Source organism: Sminthopsis crassicaudata, chromosome 1 (assembly GCF_048593235.1).
Source record: "Sminthopsis crassicaudata isolate SCR6 chromosome 1, ASM4859323v1, whole genome shotgun sequence".
Lineage (NCBI taxonomy): Eukaryota > Metazoa > Chordata > Mammalia > Dasyuromorphia > Dasyuridae > Sminthopsis > Sminthopsis crassicaudata.
Genome location: NC_133617.1, coordinates 426,765,032 through 426,787,993, shown reverse-complemented (window position 1 = coordinate 426,787,993; position 22,962 = coordinate 426,765,032). Strand labels below are relative to the sequence as shown.

The 22,962-nt window shown below is 32.5% G+C and overlaps 1 long non-coding RNA gene across 1 annotated transcript in view; it reads right to left on the bottom strand.

The window, feature by feature from the left end:
* LOC141554872 (uncharacterized) overlaps window positions 1-22,962 on the bottom strand; it is a 56,322-nt gene that overhangs the window by 1,353 nt on the left and 32,007 nt on the right. Inside the window, exon 2 of the long non-coding RNA XR_012485993.1 lies at window positions 13,553-13,589. This is a non-coding gene — a long non-coding RNA (uncharacterized LOC141554872). The remainder of the gene's footprint in view (window positions 1-13,552; window positions 13,590-22,962) is intronic.

Below are 22,962 nucleotides of genomic sequence, written 5' to 3'. Positions count from 1 at the left end.
GAATACCTTATAAAAGCTTTTTATCACCTCTAACACTGAGTCCTCTTCTATGTACATATTAGATATTTAATAAATATTTGCTAAGAAAACAAAAAAAAAGTTCTTTTAATCTAATAAATTAAAAATAAAATTTCCTTACTTTGAATGTCTCCCTTTGCTCTATCTAATATAGAATTTCCAAAGTGATTTTCCTAAAAACCAGTTCTGATCATGGCACTTCCCTGCTCAGTAAAAGTCAATGGTTCCTTCAGTACTGGGATCAAATCCAAACTTGTATATAGCATTTAAAGGACTTTACAACTGGCTTCAACTTACCTTTCCAGTCTCATCATATATTACTACCTTTCACACCTTATATATTTCATCCAACCTGTCTTTCTTATTAGTTTCTCACATACAATGTTTCATCTTCCATCATTGTGCATATGCAACTATCCCTGGAATGCACTCCCTCCTCATTTCCAACTCATGGAATTTTTAACTTCAAAACTTCATCTCGAATGTCACATTTTACAAAACTTTTTTGATTACATTTCTAAATGCTAATCTCTCCCCCTGACCTCACCCCTGCCAGCACCCTCCACATATACAAAAATTATCTTTAATCCATTTTATATACTCTCATATTGTACATGGTATCTTCCCTGATTTCTGCATTTATCTTTCTAGAACTAAGCACAGTGCTTAGTAGTAATAAATAAATGGTTATTAATTGATTAAATTTCTCCTATTCCTTTTTTTATAGAAAACAAAGATTTAGAGAAAAACATAATTGATCCAAAATCACACTAGTCAAAACAGAATTAAAAACCATGTATGAAAGATCACAGTGAAGTTTTCTCTCTATTAGAAAAAAATGCATCGTGTTAACTGTATGCATACTAAACATGAAGTCTTTAGACTAGTCAGAAAATATTCAAATCCTTGCTCGGTCCCTTTTGCTATCTATGGTCTTGACTAATGGTAAGAAAAGGGAGTAGAAGGAGATAATGAGAATCGTATGTGTAGTCTAGTAAAAAGTTCAACTGTTAAAAGAAGTAGGAATCATGAACAAAAATGGCAATGAGGGTTTTCTGTAGATTTCAATTATTCCTACACTTCCTCTCATCACCATTGATAATGGAGTGTTGGCTGCACCTCTAAACACTGTGATACTATGAAATATCTAACTGTGATAAATGTTATCACTTTAACATCTGGGAAGCTGATTGCCAAGTGGAAAACCTTTTCATCTGATCTGCAGTGTTAAAATGCTCTTACAGGAGTTGTTTGTGGCTTCAAAATCATTATGAGCTGAAAATAAGCACCAAGCAACCTGTCTGCTATTTGACAAAATATATGGTGAAAGAATTTAGAAAAGTGTGAACATCAGCAATAATATAGCATCCATAATGTTGATATCAAGAAAGGATGTTGATGAAGTCACAATATAAGTACTATTAAGTATATAATGTAAGTACTTTTAAATTATTTATTTATTTATTATTTTTTTTAATTTGGGGGATATACATGAAAATTCTAGTACTTTGGAGTTGAAAGGAAATTCCAATTAATCTCTCTTGAGAATGATGTTAACAAAAATCAAGAATCTACAAAATTCAGGATATGAGCATGCACACACATACACACACACACACACACACACACACACACACACACACTTTCTTTTTATCTGTATCTGTGTAAGGGATTGGTAAGAATAGTTGTCCTTGATAAATCTAGAGAGCAACTCAATTTATCTTTCCCCATAAAACACCATCCCCTTCCTGCCTTATCTACTACTATCTAGGGAACCATCATCTTCTAGTCCTCCAGTTTGATAACTTTGGTGTCACTGACTACTATCTCTCAACTCACATATCAAATCTGTTGTAGGACCTGACAAAATTTTTAATGAAGAACATTTTAGTTCATTTTTATTATTTATATGTAAAAATTTTAACATTTCAAAAAATAATTTTTGAGTTCTAGATTCTCTTTCCCTCCCCTTTCTCTGTCTTGAGAAGGCTAGTATTTTGATAGACATTATATATGTATTGTCATGGAAAACATGTTTCTATATATTAGTCATTTTGCAAAAGAGAATATAAACCAAAAAAAGTTTGTTTTTTTATAAATATGCTTTGATCTATATTCAGATTATATTACTTCTCTGGAGGTAGATAGTATTTTTTTTCATCATGGACCTTTGGAATTGTCTTCGATCACTGTCCTGCTCAAAACAGCTAATTATGGTTCTGCTTGTTTTGTTCAGCATCAGTTCATGTAAACTTTCTAAAAGACTTTACAAATTAACTTGATAATCATTTTTTATAGAACAATAATATTTTATTACCTTCACATACCACAATGTATATAGCTATTCTCTGTTGATGGGAATCTACTCATTTTCCAATTCTTTGTTACCACAAATAAAAGCTGCTGCAAACATTTTGCATATCTCCTTTCCCCTCATTAATGATTTCATTGGAATACAGACCCAGTTGTAGCACTGCTGGGTCAAAGGGTATGGACAGTGTTAGAACTCTTTGGACATAGTTCTTCTAAATTGCTCTCCAGAATGGTTGTATCATTTCATAATTCCATAAACAATGCATTAGTATCCCAGTTTTCCTACATCCCCTTCAACACTTTTTGTCATCTTATCCAATTTAAGAGGTATGTAGTATTACCTCAGAGTTGTTTTAATTTGCATTTCTCTAATCAATAATAATTTAGAGGATTTTTTCATATGACTATAGATGGCTTTAATTTCATCATCTGAAAATTATCTGTTCATATTTATCATTTATCAACTTTGATAATTTATCAATTGGGAAATGACTTGTATTCTCACAAATTTGACATAATGCTTTATATATTTTAGAAATGAGATCTTTATCAGAAATACTGACTGTCTGGTGTTAGATTTTTTTCCTCATCTTTCTATTTCCATTTTAATCTTAATTGTGTTGGTTTGTTTGTGCAAAACCTTGTTAATTTAATATAATAAAACTTGTCCATTTTGCATTTCATAATGTTCTCAAGTTCTTTGGTCATAAATCACTCCCTTCTCCAAATACCTAATAGATAAATTATCCCTTGCTCTCCTAATTTGCTTATGATATCACTCTTTATGTCCAAATCATACACCTATTTGACCTTATTTTGATAAGGAGTGTGAGATGTAAGTTTCTGACATTTTTCCCCAGTTTTCCCAGTAATTTTTGTGAAATAGTAACTTTTTATCCTAGAAGCTGGCATCTGAGGGTTATCAAGTATAAGAATACTGTAGTTACTAATTATTGCGCCTTGTGTACATCTCCTATTCCACTGATCCAGCGCTATTTGTTAACCAGTACAAAATAATTTTGATGACTGCTGTTTTTAATATAGTTTTAGGTCCGGTACTGCTAAGTCACTATCATTTGTATTTTTTTTTCAGCCATTCCCTTTATATTCTTGAACTTTTGTTCTTTCAGATGAATTTTGCTGTTATTTTTCCTAGCTACCAAATTTTTTTTTGGCAGTTTGATTGGTATGGTACTGAACAAGTAGACCAATTTGGATAGAATTATCATTTTTATTATATTACCTTGGCCTATCCATGAACAACTGACATTTTCCCAATTATTTAGTTCTGACTTTATTTATACAAGAAGGGTTTTGTAATTATGTTTATATATTTTATATAGTTTATCTTGGCATGTAGACACCCAGACATTTTATTTTGTCAAAAGTTATTTTAAATAGAATTTCTCTTTCTATCTTATGCTGCTGGGCTTTGTTAGTAATGGATTGTGTGGGTCTATTTTATATTCTGCAACTTTGCTAAAGCTGTTAATTATTTCAAATAGGCTTCTGGATTGTTTTCTAGGATTCTTAAGTATATCATCTACAAATAATGATACTTTTATCTCTTCATTGCCTATTCTAATTCCTTTAATTTCTTTTTCTTTCTTATTGCTAAAGAATACAATATTGAATAATAGTGGTGACAATGAGCATCCTTGTTTCACCCTAGATCTTATTGGGAACATGTCCAGTTTCTCTCCATTACAAATAATGCTTGCTATTGGCAAGCAGATAGATACTGCTTATGATTTTAAGGAAAATTCCCTTTATCCCTATGCTCTCTAATATTTTTATAGGAATGGGTGCTGCATTTTCTTCAAAAGCTTTTTCTGCATCTATTGAGAATTTCATATGAAATTGTTTTGTTATTGATATGGTTGCTTATGTAAGTTTTCCTGATATTGAACCAGCCCTGCATTCCTGGTATAAATCCCACTTGGTCATACTGCATTATCTTGCTAATAAGTTGTCATAATCTCTTTGCTAATATTATATTTACATTTTTGCTTCAATATTTATTAGGCAGATTGTTCTACAACTTTTCTTGCTCTCTTTTGTCTCTTTGTGGTTTAGGTATAAGTACCATATTTGTGCCATAGAAGGAATTTGGCAGGACTCCTTCTTCATTTATTTTTCCAAATAGTGTACATAGCATTGAAATTTGTTGTTCTTTAAATGTTTGCTAGAATTCACTTGTGAATCTATCTGGCCTAGGAGATTTTTTCTTAGGGAGTTCACTAATGAATTCAATTTTTTTTTAAATTGGTTTTAACCAAGAAACTTTTCTCACCTTATAGAAAAGTGGGAGGGGAAAGGGGAAAAGGAAAGAGGAAGGCTAAATAGAAAGGATAAAAGGAATAGTAGAAGAAAGGTATAAGAAAGTGGGAGGGTCTCTATAGGGGGAGGACTCCTTGAGGTAAGTAGTACTCATAAGTAAAATACTGGGGAAGAGGGAAAGGAGAAAAGGAAAGAGAAAAGTATAATTTGGGGATAATATGATGGCAGAAAACACAGATTTAGTAGTTTTAACTGTAATTGTGAATGGGGTGAACTCTCCCATAAAATGAAAGCAGATAGCAGACTGGATTAAAAGCCAGAATCCTATAATATGTTGTTCACAAGAAACACATTTAAAGCAGAGCAATGCATATAGAATAAAGGTAAAAGGCTGGAGCAGAATGTATTATGCTTCAGTTGAAGACAAAAAAGCAAGATCTCAGATCAAGCAAAAGAAAAAATTGATCTAATTAAAAAAGATAAGGAAGGAAACTACATCTTGCTAAAGGGTACCATAGATAACGAAGCAATATCAGCATTAAACACATGTGCACCAAGTGGTGCAGCATCTAAATTCCTAAATAAGAAGGTAAGAGAGTTACAAGAAGAAATAGACAGCAAAACTATAAAAATGGGAGATCTCAACCTTTCTCTCTCAGAACTAGATAAATCAAACCACAAAATAAATAAGAAAGAAATTAAAGAGGTAAATAGAATACTAGAAAAACAAAATATGATAGATCTTTGGAGAAAATTGAATGGGGAAAGAAAGGAGTACACTTTCTTCTTGGCAGTTCCTGGAACCTATACCAAAAATGACCATATATTAGTACATAAAGATCTCAAAATCAAATGCAGCAGAAATAGTAATTGCATTTTTTTTCATATCATGATGAAATAAAAATTATATTCAATAAAAGGCCAGGAGAAAATAGACCAAAAAGTAATTGGAAGCTAAATAATCTCCTCTTAAAGAATGAATGAATGAAATAGCAAATTATAGACACAAACAATAACTTTATCTAAGAGAATGACAATAATAACACAACATACCAAAATTTGTGGGATGCAGCCAAAGCAGTAATAAGGGGAAATTTGATATCTCTAAGGGCTTACTTGCATAAAATAGAGAAGATCAATGAATTGGGCTTGCAACTATAAAGCTAGAAAAAGAACAAATTAAAAAACCCAAATCAAATACCAAACTTGAAATTCTAAAAATAAAAGATCAATAAAATTGAAACTAAAAAAACTATTGAATTAATAAATAAACTAAGAGTTGGTTTTATGAAAAAAAAAAAACAACAACAAAATAGACCAAGATTTAGTTAAATTGATTAAAAAAAAGGAAAGAGGAAAATCAAATAAGTACTCTCAAAAATGAAAAGAGAGAACTATCCACCAATAGAGAGGAAACTGGAGCAATTATTAGGAGTTATTTTGCCCAACTTTATGCCAATAAATTTGAAAATCAAAGAGAAATGGAGGAATATCTACAAAAATATAGATTTCCCAGATAAACAGAAGAGGAAATAAATTACTTAAATAGTCCCATTTTAGAAAAAAAAAAAATAGCACAAGCTATTAATCAACTCCCTAAGAAAAAATCCCCATGGCAGATGGATTTGCATGTGAATTCTACCAAACATTTAAAGAATAATTATCTCCAATACTATGCAAACTATTTGAAAAAATAAGGAAAAATGGCGTCTTACCAAATTCCTTTTATGGTGCTAATACTTAAACCAGGTAGGATGAAAACAGAGAAAGAAAATTATAAAACAATTTCTCTAATGAATGTTGATGTAAAAATTTTAAATAAAATATTAGCAAAGAGATTTTAGAAAGTCATCCCCAGGATAATACATCATGATTAAGTAGTATTTATACCAGGAATGCAGGGCTTGTTCAATATTAGGAAAGCTATTAACATAATTGATTATATCAATAACCAAACTAACAAAAAACATATGATTAACTCAATAGATGCAGAAAAAGCATTTGATAAAGCCCAACACCCATTCCTATTAAAAAAACACTAGAAAATATAGGAATAAATAGACTTTTCTTTAAAATGATCAGTAGCATCCATTTAAAACCATCAGCAAACATGTTATGTAATGGGAATAAACTAGAATCATTCCCAATAAGATCAGGGATGAAACAAAGTTGCCCACTATCACCATTACTATTCAATATTGTTTTAGAAATGTTAGCTTTGGTGATAAGAGAAGAAAAAGAGAATAAAGGAATGAGAATAGGTAAGGAGGAAACCAAATGATCATTCTTTGCAAAAACCACTAGAAACTTCATAACTTTAGCAAAGTTGCAGGATACAAAATGAATCCACATAAATCATCAATATTTTTATGTATTACTAACAAAGGCCAGCAGCAAGAGATGCAAAGAGAAATTCCATTCAAAATAACTGTAGATGATATAAAATATTTGGGAATCTATTTGCCAAGGAAACTGCCAAGGAAGTCAGAAACTATATGAACACAACTGAAAAACACCTTCCACACAAATACAGTCAGATCTAATCAGATGGAAAAATATCAAGTGCTCATAGTTAGGCCAAGTGAATATAATAAAAATGACAATACTACCTAAATTAATCTACTTATTTAGTGCCATAACAAACTCCCAAGAAACTATTTCACAGATCTAGAAAAAATAACAAAGTTCATCTGGAGGAACAAAAGATCAAGAATTTCAAGGGAATTAATGAAAAAAAAATTGCCAATGAAGGTGGCCTATGTGTGCCAGATCTAAAACTATATTATAAAGCAGTGGTCATAAAAGCCATTTGGTACTGGCAAAGAAATAGTCAATTAGGGAAATGGGTTAGGTTCATAGGACAAAATAGCCAATAACTATAGCAATCTAGTATTTGATAAACCCAGAAACCCCAGCTTTTAGATAAGAACTCACAATTTGACAAAAACTACTTGGAAAATTGGAACCTAGTATGGTAGAAACTAGGTATTGACCAACTCCTAACATTATATACTAAAGTTCTTAATGGATTCATAATTTAGACATAAAGAGTGATATTAACAAATTAGATGAACATAGGATAGTTTACTTCTCAGATCTGTGGAGAAGGAAGGAATTTGTGACCATCAAAGAACATGAATACGTTATAGAACACCAAATAGATAATTTTCATTATATTAAGTTAAAAACCTTTTGTACAAAACTAATACAGACAAGATTAGAAGGGAAGCAATAAATTGAGAAAAAAATTTACATTTAAGGGTTCTGATAAAAGCCTCATTTCTAAAATATATAGGGAGTTGACTTACATTTATAAGAATTCAAGCCATTTTCCAATTGATAAATGGTCAAATGATATGAACAATTTTCAGATGAAAAAATTAAAACTATTTCTAGTCATTTGAAAAGGTGCTACAAATCACTATTGATCACAGAAATTAAGACAATTCAGAGATATGACTAAATACCTGTCTGTTTGGCTAAGATAACAGGACAGGATATTGAGGAATGTTGGAGGGAATGTGGGAAAATTGGGACACTAATACATTGTTAGCGGAATTGTGAACTACTCCAACAATTCCAAAGCAATTTGGAGCTATGTTCAAAGGGCCATCAAAATGTGCATACCCTTTAATCCAGCAGTGTTTCTACAGAGCTTATATCCCAAAGAAATCTTGAAGGAGGGAAAGGGACTCACATGTGCAAAAATGTTTGTGCCAGTCCTTTTTATAGTGGCTAGAAACTGGAAATTTAATGGATGTCCATCAATTAGAGAATGGCTGAATAAATTGTGGTATATGAATGTTATAGAATATTATTGTTCTACTAGAATCAACAGGATGATTTCAGAGAGGCACAGAGAGACTTGCATGAACTAATACTAAGTGAAATGAGCAGAAACAAGAGATCATTGTACACAGAAACAACAAGATTATGTGAAGACCTATTCTGATGGAAATGATGGATATCATTTCCAATGGTCTTGTGATGATGACAACAATCTATACCCAGAGAGAGGACAATGAGAATTGAGTGTAGATCACAACATAGCATTTTCACCCTTTTTTGTTGTTTGATTGACTTTTATTTTCTTTCTCATTTTTTTTGACCTGATTTTTCTTGGGTAGCAAGATAATTGTATAAATAGGTATGCATATACTGGATTTAACACATATTTTACCATGTTTAACATATATTGGATTACATTCCATCTAGGGCATGGTGTGGGGGAAGTGGGGGAGGGAAATTGGAACACAAGGTTTTTCAAGATTCAATGTTGAAAAATTATCCTTGCATATGGTATTTTGGGAAAAAAAAACTTCAAGAAAGAAGAAAAAATCAAATCAAATAGGCCAATTTAAGTAATTTTTTCCTCTTCTGTTAATCTGCACAATTTATAAATTTGCAAATATTAATTCATTTCATTTGGATTGTCAGATTTGTTGTCTTGCAGTTGGGCAAAATAACAACTGATAATTTACATGTATTTATTTTATATCCTGAAGCTGCTAAAAGTTGTTAATCATTTTAACTGTTTTTTAGTTGATCATCTAGGATTCTCTAAGTATATTATCATATCTGCAAAAATGATAGCTTTGTTTCCTCATTGCCTACTCTTCTACCATCAATTTCTTTTTCCTCTCTTATTGCTATAGCTAGCTTTTCAAGTGCAATATTGAATGAAAGTGATGATAATGGACATTCTTGCTTTACCCCTGATTTTATTGGGAAGACTTGTACCTTATCCCCATTTTAGATAATGCTTGTTGATTATTTTAGATAGATACCACACATCATTTTGAGAAAAGATCCATATATTTCTGTACTTTCTAGTTTTTAACAGGAATGGACAGTGTATTTTATTAAGTCTTTTCTTCCTCAATTGAAATAATCATTTAATTTCTGTTGATTTTGTTATTGTTACAGTCAACTATGCTGATAGTTTTCTTAATATCAAAAGAATCTTATATTCCTGGTATAAATTTCATCTGGTCATAGTGTATGATTACTGTGATATATGGTTATAAAATCCTTGCTAGTATGTGATTTAAAATTTTTCATCAATATTCATTAGAAAAATAAGTCTACAATTTCTCTGTTTTTGTTCTTTCTGGTTTAGATTTTGGTACCATATTAATGTCATAGAAGGACTCTACTTATTTTTTTAAAATACATTGTATTGAAATTATTTGTTCTTTAACTATTTGGTTTTATTCATTTATGAACCCATCTAGTTCTGGGAATTTTTTCTTAGGGAATCCATTGATTGTGCAATTTCCTTTTCTAAGAAATGGTTATTTAAGTATTATATTTCCTCATCTATTGATTTTTGGAAGATTTGTGTTAATCTGGTAAATTGCAGCATATTTAATATATCTCCCCTTCTCTTCTCTGATACTGCCAGCATCCTTGTACAGGGCTTCCTCACTTTTTGTTTGGACTATTACTATAGCTGCCAAAGTGATTTTCCTAAAGCACGAATTGACTTTATCCCTTCTCTTCTATGACTCTCCCTCTACTTACTATATTCCAGTTGTTCATTATTACCTCCAGGATCAAATAAAAAAATTCTATATTTTATGTTAAAATTTTTTATAATCTTTTCCCACACTCTTATTTTTCTTTTCTTCAATTATCTTACCTGTCCAACAAGCAGATGACTTCTTAATTTCTTTCCAGTTCAAGATATAGCATTCCGATCAAAGGATACCCATTAAAAGGGGAATGATTGAATAATAAATAGTACATGATTGCAATGTGTGAATTACCTATTCTCAACAATATACTGATGCAAGACAATTCCAAAGGATTCATGATTAAAAATGCTATCCACATCCAGAAAAAGAATTAATAAATGTCAACTATAGCATACTATTTTTCATTTTCTTTATTTTTTTTTGTATTTTTTTTTCCTTTTGGTCTGTTTATTCCTTCAAAACAGGACTAATATGGAAATACATGTTATGTGTTTAAACATATATGACCTTTATCAAATTTCTTACCATATTAAGGAGGGGAAAGGTCAGGAAGAAAATTTGGAACTCAAAAAATTTAAAAACTTGTCTTTACATGTAATTGGAAAAAAATAAAATCAATATTCTGGGATAATCATGATCAATGACTATTCTGAGTGACCTATGATACAAAATCCTATCCATACCCAGGGAAGGAATTGACTGTGACAGAATACAAGTCAAAGCATTCTCCCTCACTCTCTTTCTCTTTCTCTGTCTTTCTTTCTTTTTTGTCTTTCTTTCTTTTTTGTCTTTCTTTCTTTCTTTCTTTCTTAATTTCTTTCTTTCTTCCTTTCTTTCTTTCTTTCTTTCTTTCTTTCTTTCTTTCTTTCTTTCTTTCTTTCTTTCTTTCTTTCTTTCTTTCTTAATTTCTTTCTTTCTTTCTTTCTTTCTTTCTTTCTTTCTTTCTTTCTTTCTTTCTCTCTCTCTCTCTCTCTCTCTCTCTCTCTCTCTCTCTCTCTCTCTCTCTCTCTCTCTCTCTCTCGAGTGTTTTTGGTGGATGGGAGATCCATGTTTTCTTTCACAACATGACTTTTTATATAACTTCATATGTGTTTCTTTTAATGGAGTTTGGGGATGGAGATAAGGGAGGGAATCTGGAACTCAAAAGTTTTAAAAACAAATGTAAAAATGTAACTGAAGAATAATCTTAAATATATTAATTTTTTAAATGATGTCATCACTAACAAGAAAATTCTTACAAATTTGACCATTTATCAACTGACATAAACTGGAAGACATTTGAGCAATACAAAGCCAAGCTAAAATATAAAGAGCTCAATTAGTCTGTAAAACTATTTTTGCAGATTTTACCAGTTATTATAAGGTGTTACTGAATCCTGTTCTTTCAATACCTGATTATAAGTTTTTATATGTGTGTGGAAATATAGTACCTATCTCATCATTGTGAACCAAAAATCTATCTAATATTAGGTCAGTTCAGTGACTTAAATAATTAGATAACAAAAGAAATCAAGGAATATGACAAGGAATGTTCCCTTCCTGGAAGTCAACTTCCTCTAGACTGAATCTAGTCCAAAGATCAACACTGAGTGCAGAGCAGAGAGACTCAAGGGCCCCAGTCCTGAGAGCTCAACCAAATGGTACTTTCAATGATAAATAAGTATATATCCAAGCTCATCACCATAATCCACAAAAGGCTAGAGAGACAGAATAGAAAGATAAAATTTGACAAACATCTAATTAAGAAGATATCTAAGAAAAAGATTTGTATTTCTGAACAAAGACTTAAAATACAAGAATTATATCTTCCTATCCTATTAAGGAAACTGGTAGCACAATGTAGAAGAATGTTGAATCTGAACTCAGAAAGACCTGAGTTCAAATCCTGCCTCAGACACTTCATAGCTGTGTGATCCTTTTTTAAAAAAAAATCTCTATTTACCTTAGTTTCCTCAACTGGAAAATGGGAATAAGAATAGCAATGTTATTGTGAGAATCAAATGAGGTAGTATTTGTAAATGTGCTTAACAAATGCCTGGCACACAACAAACATTATATAAATGCTTCTCTTCCCCTTTCTTTTCTATCAAAAGATGGGGTATATCAAATAAGCACTTATAAGAAAAAATTTACCTGTAAATCTCAAAAATGCAATCAGAAAGGGCTTTAAGCTGAAAATGAAATATAAAAAAGGAAGAGAGGAAACTGCCTATATAAATTAGCCTAATTAGAAACCATGGAAAATATCTGTAAAGTTAGGAGAAGAATAATAGTTAACATATACAAGTATAAGTTCACAGGTGACAAAACCCCAAAGAAGGACCAATAATAAGGGCCTCGAGTATTTATATATAAACTCAAAAACTATAGATTAAAAACAAAATGAAAGAAACATTTAAGTGGTTATTATCTACTAGACATTGAAAAACATCAGAGACACAAATGAAAAAGTGATTCAGTCTTTACACTAAAGTGTTGGATATTGTAATGGGGGAGATATCACACATAAGGGATGAACAGTCAGAAAAAGGAGTTTGGGGAGTCACAGAGATGAATGAAGTCACAGAGCAGGAAATCATAAAGGGAAGAGGAAGACATATATAGCCATAGTGTATATTGCAAGATTTAGGAACATAGATTTAGTTGAAAAAGTTTTCAAAATCCATCTAGTGTAAATATTTATTTTAAAGATGTAGAAATTTAATCTAATTAAGTGATTTGCCCAGGATCAGCTGATGATAAGTAAAAATTATAAATCAGATTTCAGCCTCAGTTCTCTCTAAAGCTTCTCTCTAAAGCTAGTATTTCTTTCCACTCTACCAGGGCAAGATCATTCTTATGCAACTGTAAGCATCCCTCCCTCCCTCCTAAAATTATTGTTCACTTCAAAAAGATTCTTTTTTCCAGAGAACAGAATGAGCTATCAGCTAATTACCAAAAGATGATGTGGCAGATAGAGAATCAGTTTCAGAATTAGGAGAATGTGGGCTCAAATAACACTTGTTACATATCCTAGCTATGTAATCTTGGGAGAATCATTCAATCTCTTAAAATAATAAACTGCAGTACAGTTGCAATAGTAGAGAGGATTGGAGTCAGGAGCATCCCAATGAAATGCCAATGAAATCACATCACTAGGCCAAAAAATTATATATGTAAATGAGGAACACAGCAAGGAAACAAATATTTGCTAAGTGATTGCCATATGCCAAATACTGTGATAATAGCTTGACAGTGTCTCCTTTGATTGTCACAACTCTGGGAGAAGGGTGCTAATATTACCCTCATTTTATAGTTGAGGAATTTGAATCAGATAAAGGCTAAATGACTTGACCAGGATCACACTGATATTAAGTATCTGAGGCTGGATTTAAATTGAGGTCTTCCTGATTCTAGGCTCAGTACTTTTATCCATTGCAGCATAATGTCATATAAAATGAAAAAGTTTTAAGTATACTACTCACCCACTTTGCCAATCAGATCAAAGATGCAGTTACAGTCCTATTTGAGGGAAAAGAAGAAAGAGAAGGGAAAAGGGAGACAAAGGATAGGAAGGAGAGAAAAAGGAAAACAATGGTAGTAAAGAAAAAAAAAAAGAACAGAAACATCATTATCATGGACAATAACCACCAAAAATCCCCTCCTGTGATTTACTTATAGTCCTCCAAGTGCTATTAATATTTTCTCCATATGTCAGCATATATAATTATCATATATATCAGCATATATCTACATAATATCATATTTTTATATATCGTATATAACTATACAATGTCTTCCTGAAATTATGGAATCATAGAGTTTTGGGAGGGTGTGAATTTTAGAAATATCTCAATTCCCTCAAAAGTTTGTAATCACAGAATCATTGTGAACTCCTCAATCTTTCTAATCCCCATATCTAATCAATTGTCATCTTATGATTCTATTTATAAAACATCATTTCCTTCTGTTCTTTTCTCTACATTCCCATAAACACCACCCTGTTTAAGTACCCATCACCTTCCATGGAGACGTAGCTTTATTAGTCTCCCTGCCTCAAGTATCTCCCCTCTCCAATGTATCTCCTATACAGCTGCCAAATTGATATTCCTAAAGCCAAGGTATGACCATGCCATTCTCCTTCTCAATACATTAAAATGGTTCCTCCCTCTACTTATAGGATCAAGTATAAACTCTTTGGCATTGAAAGTTTTTTATAGCTTGATTTCAAACATATTTATGATATACTCATATTGGTCTTCTTGCTGTTCATCATATAATACCCTTTTAAGAACCTTATCTGATTGGGACAAATGTATTTTCCAGATATTCTTCTCCCTTTTATCCATCTATATTTTTTTCAACAATGAATCTAAAACCAGTACAAGAATTGGTAGTTTGGAAAATGGAGGGAGGAGGAGAGTCCTGACCATCTCAGAGAAAATTCATCCAGCCTGTCTCCATCTGCATGGATTGTTCCATATATCTAGAATTCTTCAAGTAAATATCTACTTCTGGAATGCCCAGTTTTCTCTAAGCCTCTGTTAATTTTTCTTGACCTACCCATATACTAAGGCTACCCCCTTACATTTACATTGTATTTTGTATCTACTTATATGTATAGAGCTTATTTCCTTTAATAGAATGTAAGAGTCTCAAGGCTGAGAATCTTTTTTTTTTCATCTTTGTGTTCTCAGTGTATAGTCTATGATTTGGTTGATTTTATAGGTAAAGAAACTGAGGCTCAAAGACTTTGTCCAAATTCATTCAATATTCTAGAAGAGACATTATATATTCTAAAATCAGATTTGTGACCTCTCAAACTAATGCTATTTCCCTAATCCTTCTTTCTATACTCAGTCAGACAACTACATTTCAAATTGCCTGAAAAAACCCATCCAGATAAAGCTGGAATTATGAAAACCTGGACATGATTAGCTAAGGTCAAATGATACTCAAGTTCACTAATGGCTAGTATATGATCTTCTTTTTTCTCCTTTTATCAGTGGGAGTATATCATCTACTGTCCCTTCATGCATGGACTAGGAACAAGAAATAAATTTTTCATCAGTTATAAACAGATATATCAAAGATGGACCCTTTCTCATTCCAGTAATTACATTGCTGGGTACATTCTAGACTCCCTATCTTTTCCTCTCTCCAAATTCTATAGGAAGGGCAGAAATTAAATAAAGCCTTGAATTTGAAACCAGGATAATATTGAATTCCGGTTATCCCTCCTCCCCTCCACCCAAAGCTGTCTTCTTAACTGAGCAAAAATTTCCATTTTCCCCCTCAAACTATTAATATTAAGATACAATCACAGAAAAAAAGGCTGAGCTTTAGAATATATCTCTTTGCTGAATAAGTGACAAAAAGTTAAAAGCAGTAATTTAGGAAACTTAAATGTGACAGTGTATGATAGATGTGCGCTGGCAAGGCAAGAAAATGAGAAACATTAAAATCATATATTAGAATAGATCAAGCTCAACATACCAGTTTATGTCAGCAAGTTTCTTTTGATATGTCAAGTCCCTATAGGGCTAGAACTCAAGTCGACTTTGAAGATATATTTTAAAAGGAATGTGTTTATGTTTAGGAACTTAATAAGGCCATGTGTGCAGAGAAACGAGAGGAAAAATCAAACTGAATGTATTATTGTTTCACTTGCTGCACAATTTCTCTGAGCTCGGCTTTTACAGAGTGTCTCTTCACCCTTTCAAGAACCTTACCTGATTGGGGCAAATGTATTTTCCAGCTATTCTTCTCCCTTTTATCCTCTATATTTTAACACTGAGTCTAAAACCAGCACAAGAATTGGCTGTTTGGGAAATGGAGGGAGGAGGAGAGTACTGACCATCTCAGAGGAAACTCATCCTCATCTTTAGTCCGTCAAAACATCTTCTGGGGCAATGTATGTACCTGATTTAGGGAGTATCAAGACCAACTCAAGTGTCCACCCCCCTCAGGGTCTAGTGAAATCAATTTATGACTCAGAGAATTTTCTTTTAAAGATATTCCAAATCCCATCTTGAATATGAGCCAGATATTCAAGGGGAATCTGTATCTTTGTCAGTGGCCAGAAATCCATAATACTGTAGAGCAGAAGGTCACTCAGCTATAAATAAATAGATTTGTCTATTGACTCCATGCCATGGCTCCATTTTAAATGCCACTATGTAGACTAGCAAACACACAGAAGAGAAAGGCATTTGTTTGTCTGAAATTCTAAAATTAAAATTTGAACAAAGAGCACTTGCCCTTTCCAAATGAAATCCAGTAGAAGCTCTCATAGCAGCTTGCTTCCAATGGCCAGATAAGACAATTGGGAATTTTTTAAAAATCTTCAAAAACAAAGAAAATGACCACCTAGATTACAGCAACTAAATTTCATTTAATTATAGGAGATAGAGGTGATGCCTTTTTCAATGAGGTTAGCACCTCTGTTTAGAAAAGAAAAGATGCTCTCAATATGCAATATAAATTTGTATCACACCAACGTTTGCTCACAAATCTCAGCTTTAGTCAATATGGTCTGGATAATGTTAAATCTTGGAAGAATGTAGCAGAAATGAACATTGCTATTCACTAAATGCTTGGCACACTTGAATGCCAAGGACCTTAATACAGTGCATGGCAGCTTTCTAAATCAGGTTAATGTTCAAACTCCAGATTTAACATGAGGTTGACTTTGATGTTGTTGTAGAGGTGAAACCATGTTTCTGAAGACTATTTTAAGTAGACTTCATGGATTCTGGATCTCATTCCAGAACATCCCAAGTAAATTTAGAAAAGGGTATTATCAGAATTCAGCTTCCAGTTCATTCTGTTTTAGGCATAGTAACGTATGAACATCAGCTACAAAAGAATGTAAAAGTTGTGACCTATGTCAACAACCAGGATTGACCACTTAATCACAAATCTGAAGTTTGCAAGACTAATGGTAGATCTGCAAATGTTTTCCCTGATGATAATTCATAGACATGCTGTTTTTAAAGTTAATATCTTGACAGTTATTTTGATTCCTCATGAGTGAAAGTGAGGTTTGGCCTTGGAATGTGGTGAAAAATAAACAGAGACATACATATTTTAGACATACAGAGACACACTCACATATGTATAATTTATATGTGTGTGCATGTACATGTATAGAATCCATCTACACAATTTCTATCCATATATTATATACATATATCAAAACAGTTAAATGTTTTAAGCTAAACAATCTTCTATTCTATAAGAAAGAAAATTGTTGAGAGTCAGAATGTATAAGAACACAATCTAAAAAAAATCTGTGACTTTGAATAAGACACTAACTTTCAGAATTCCCTTACCAGCATAAAGTTGTAAGATCCTTTCTGGCTTGAAATTTTTGTCCTGTCATTTCCTATTCTATTCCCTTAAGATAGAAAGTACAATATAAATTTAGGCCCCTATCTGATTTTACAGTTAGACAAGGTCATCCTTATGACCATTGAATCATTAACAATCCAAACCTCTGAAACAACTTGTTGCCTGCCTGCCTACTTTATCTGACAGGGAAGGGAAATGAAGCCCAAAGAGTGACTTATTCACTGTCACCCAAATACTAAGTGACAAGATTAGAACACAGGTTTTCTCCCTCAAAATCTAACCTTTCTTCTACTGCATCATTCTGTCTTGGGAGAAGTAGTTGCCCATATCACTTTAGTTGAGATCCAGCAAAAGATTAAAATATAATTAGAATAAGGACATAATTTGTTGGAAGATAGACAATTGCTGCTGAAAAGACAGGTGGGAGGCACAGGAAACAAGGCACTCTAAGCCAACTCCTACTTTTAACTAATGAGGGAACAAAATAATTGTAGAGAGTTGATTCAAAAGCAACATGATCCATGAATTCTCTGGTAAACAAAAACAAACAACAACAAATTGTAGCTGTAACCATTCTTTCAAATCAAACAATAAATCTTGCTATAGCTACAGGGAAGAATTGAACTATTTTCTCACAAAGGAAGAATGTCAAATGGTATTACCCATATAAAATACTAGAAGTATATGAAATTCATTTTCCTTTTTTCTCTTTTTTATTTTTAAAGTGTGACTAGATCATATAAAGAACTCATGAAAAACGCACGCATGAAAGAACCTGCGAAAGAGGGTTAAAAAAATATTCAAATGAGACTCAGTCAAAAGGTGAGCCAAAAGCAAGTAGCATGCAGACTAATGGGGCAACCCACACAACCCATCAGTGGCCAGGCAGGCCCAGCTGCATCTCCAGAATCATCAGCTCATGTGCATGTGGCGTCTGCCAGGGAGCCAGATGCTGCTTCAGGAAAACGGTGGCCGAAAGCTTGGCATCTGGTGATGTTGATGGCCAGCCAGGAGTTATGAGAACAAGAGGAAACATTTTCTTCAGCCAATGACAATTGCATATATTCTGTATAATTGGTTATTAAAAAAAACAACAACCAAAAATACAAATTCAAACAAGTCTTTTTAAAAAAAATGAAGAGAGAATACTACTTGATTCTGAAATTCAGCTTTATTATCCTCATGTCCCCAAATGAAAATACATTGATGAGAAAGGTTTCTTTTTAGATATACTAGATATATAGCATAATCTGGGTTATTGAATAACTAGCAACATAAAGTTATGATAAAGAAATCAATCCTTTTTGTATAACTGCTTACACAGATATAGTTTAATACAGCATCTCTTAGCAGAGTGTCTTTTAAACAAATGGGGATTTGTCTTTAAAGAAACAAAGGAAATTTTTTTTCAATTTGTTCCCAAATGCAATTGCCTCTATAGTGTGTATCCAGTTATTGTAATTGCAATAAAGTTGAGAACACATAAAAAACAGCAAACTGGAGACTTCCCCTACCACCTCATCCAAGAAAGGCAAGAGAACAGTTAATGGCTTCTCTCATTTCCCCTGAAAGAGACAAAAAATGAAATCCTAACTGTACTCTAATCTTCTCAATGAAACAAAGAGATGGCAACTAAGCAAACAGCTTAACATCATCCTACACTATAACCATCTTAAGTTGCTGAATAAAAATGGTAAGAATTGACTATTTGAAAATATTGAATAAGAAGAAATTATTACTGGGGGGAATATAATAACTACCAAACTTGAGGAAGTAATGTACATTCTCCCAAATCCAAAATAAGTAATGAGTCTAGATTCCAAGAATCGCAATCCCCCTTCCCCTCTGTATTTCAAATATAAAGCAACAACATCCCATGCATAATTAGACTTTTTTTACCTTTTTAATTGAGTGCCATGGTAAAGCTTTTGGACTCCTCAGAATTACAGTTTTTTAAAAATACACTAAATTAAATATTTAAGGATTGCAAAGGAAACCAATTACAGTAAAATATAGTTACAAAAAAAGCAGCAATAAGCTACAAGTTCACAGACTCAAGATCAAGGACTCTACAGCTTGAGTAACATTGTAAATGATGATGATGATAATGATAAATAGTTAGCATTTATTTGGCACTTTAAAGTATATAAAGCACTTTAAATACTTCATCTTATAATCACAAGAATTTTAGAAGGAGATAAATATTATTATCCCCATTTTATGGATGAAAAAATGGAAAACCAGGCCAAGTGATTTTTCCAATGTCATACAGCTAGCAGTTTAGAGCAATACTTGAACTCAGGTCTTCTTGATTCCAAGTCTAACATTTTATCTATCAAGCCATGTTACTCCCTCTCCTAAATAATCTCAGCAATTGGGAAGGATCGTTCTTACAGTTTTCTCCCAGATCACTTTCTTTATCATTTCTTGTATTATCTGTCCCTAAATTTTGGCTGCCATCAGTCCCTTCTTGGCCATTAAAACACCATACTTGACACTCTGAAGAACAAAACATTTTTTTCTTTTAATCTATCTCAGATGGGAGGGGTAAAAACATTTGAATAACTAATTAATATGAAAAGAAACATCAGCAAAAGAATGTACAGTGTACAAAAACATAAAGTTGCTCTTTTTTTAAAAAAATTGCTTTCTCATGATCTTTAGGGCAGGTTTAAAGACCCTTTCCTTTCTCTAAATCTTTCCCTCATTCCTACTAAATCAGTAGGAAAGAGTTTAAAGAAGGGTACAGGAAGTTTATTGTGTGTTTTCTGATTTTCTATTTGATACAATAAATCTAGGATGCTCTTGAAATACAACCCTAACTTTCTTTAAAGGTTCCTTATGCAATCAATTTAAAAGGTAACCTTTTTTGGGGTAAAGGGCAAAAGAAGCAGTATGAAAATTCAATAGAAAAAAATTCTGTACAGACATAAGCTATTGGAAAAACTGTGCTAAATTTTTAAAATTGTATTTTTTTAATCAAAGGTCAAAAAATGAATTCGTTTTTTGTGTGTGTTCTGAAAGTATACTCACTAGCATTGACCAAGGTCAATGACTTTTATTCATAATTGGTAAGCAGCTGATGATACAGACTCTTCTTTCTTTTCTATCTGTGAAATTTAACTGACTAGTTTCTTCCTATATATTCATGGCTTCTGTTTAGTGTGATACCATTATGGTTTCCTTTACCATTAAAGGAATGACAATGGGAAATCAAAATTCCAAATATATTTGTCCAATTTTATTGTCCTACTTAAATAACTAGCCATTAGAGTGAAGAATACATCTATCAGGTGTCATTAAAAGATCATGGCTTTGAAAACATTTTCTGGGAAATCCCCTTAGTTACCTGCACCCCCGGTTTGACATTCAAACTAGAAAGATGAATTGGAATCAAGAGCAGAATGAAGTCAGTTCTCTGAGTTCTCACAATACTTTAAAAGAAGAATATCAAACCAAATTCTGAGCAAAAAAACCAACAAAAATCAATGAGATATTTTCCCATCTCAAGATAGGAAGAGAACTCTGTGGATATTAGGATGAGGGCTTGTCAGCAGGATAGCATGCAATAGTGAGAAGCAGCAGCAATGTCAAAGACTACCTAAGAGGATTGAATACCTGTTTAGAAAGAACAGAAAACCATAAAGACAAAAGCTGAATACAGACATTCGACCCACCCATAGAGATGGGCAGAGCCCAAGGGTAAATAAAGTCTGAAGTCAAGAAATAAGCTGAGAAAATGAGCAAACAACAAAGAACCTAACCATGAAAAACTACTATAACAACAGGAAAGCTCAAGACACAAACTGAAAAGACAATGATTCCAAAACATCTACAGGTAAAGCCTCAAAGAAAAATTCAGATTGGACATAAGGCTCCCAAGAAATTTTAGGATAGTTAAAGAGCAAAGTAAAGTAGAGAAATTATTACCTTCAGTCTGTGGGCCATCTTCAGATGCTGACATTGTGAAATAAAGGGAGGACAAAATGATAGGAAACCCCTGGTATTTCATAGATTTCACAATCATAATCTTCATTGGGATGTGCAGATCTATTCCAATGTTTTAAAATGGAATTTGTAGGGAAGACATTAATTTTTTTAATGCCATGGATTTTCCCCAAGTGTTCATGGACTCATAAACCATAGCCATACAGCCTGCAGATTTGAAATTCCATATCACAGCAAATTAAGCCTAAGCTCTCTTCTGGCTCAATCATTTGAAAACCAGAATTTGAGACCAAAAAAAAAAAAAAAATTGGTTCTCAGCTTAGAAATGAAGTTTTCAGTTCTGTCATTTGTAATGAAGCCTTCCTAACAAGGGATAAAGGATTAACATCAGAGCAAACAACTGCAGTACATTAAAAGAATATTAAGGTTGTGACAGAAAACAATATCGGTAAAGAAATTCCTCGGGAAAAGGAAACGGCACCATATGTGCCTCCAACACCGAAATGCAAGAGGGGGCATTAGGAAAGTAGTTAAGGAGGCTCCCCATTGTGCCCAGGAGTTAGAAGACATATGGCACATTTGCCCTAACTTGTGAGATTTGATTGTTCTCTGCCACAATCTCAACTTTCTTCCAAAGCTGCTTTTGAAGGAGATAATAATTACTATGCAAAAATCAGTAATGCAATTCCCTTTCTAACAGGAGAGAGGGAGGAAAGGAAGGAGGCAATTTGGTACAGCACAAAGTTCTCTTAACTAAAAGTCAGGAGACTCAGTTCTTGCGTTCTAACTAGATCTTTGACATTGGACAAGCCGCTTTCCCTTGGAAACCTTCAGTCTTTATGGTGAAAAATTTCTTGGTTTCTGTAAAAGTAGTTTTAAAAATATTTTATAATTATTTAAATATTACTGGTGTCATTGAAACCAGTAAGCATTTCTAAATATTATTCTGAGAAAGATCCCAAAGGTTTCACTGAAGTTTCATGATTTCATGAAGGTCATTGAAAGTTTATGACACAAAAAATGTTAAGAACTCCTATGCTAGATGCTCTCTAGGTCCCTTCTAACTATAGCATTAGGGGATTCTATTGTTCTAGTTTGAAGGAAGAAAAAGGAGATGGAAAGGTAATCTCAGGATGGTACAGAATATATAAGGCTAAAGAAGTTGTCCTCATCTACACTCAACAATGACAAATATGAGACTGTCTTTAAGAAAATCTTTTATTTATAAATTTGACACATAACTATTGTGACAAGCATCAAATAGCATATAATCTAGTCTGCTTAAAATTTTAAAGTCCTGAAAATGTTCATCAGGGGTTTTCATACGGGGTGTATGAACTTGTTTTTTCTTTAATAATGAGAAACTTTTTTTAAGTTGTTAGTTTCCTTTATCACTCACATGTATTTTTTATGCATTTTCAAACATTATGAGGAGTAGTCAATAGACTCCACAAATCTACCAAAAGAAATATACATAAAAAAGTTAAAAATTCCTATTTTAGATTGGTTTTCTTACAAGACTTCTATAGCAGCTTCTCAAATTCTATTACTTTTTATAAAGATACAAATTACAGTATACATCTATGATTAACTG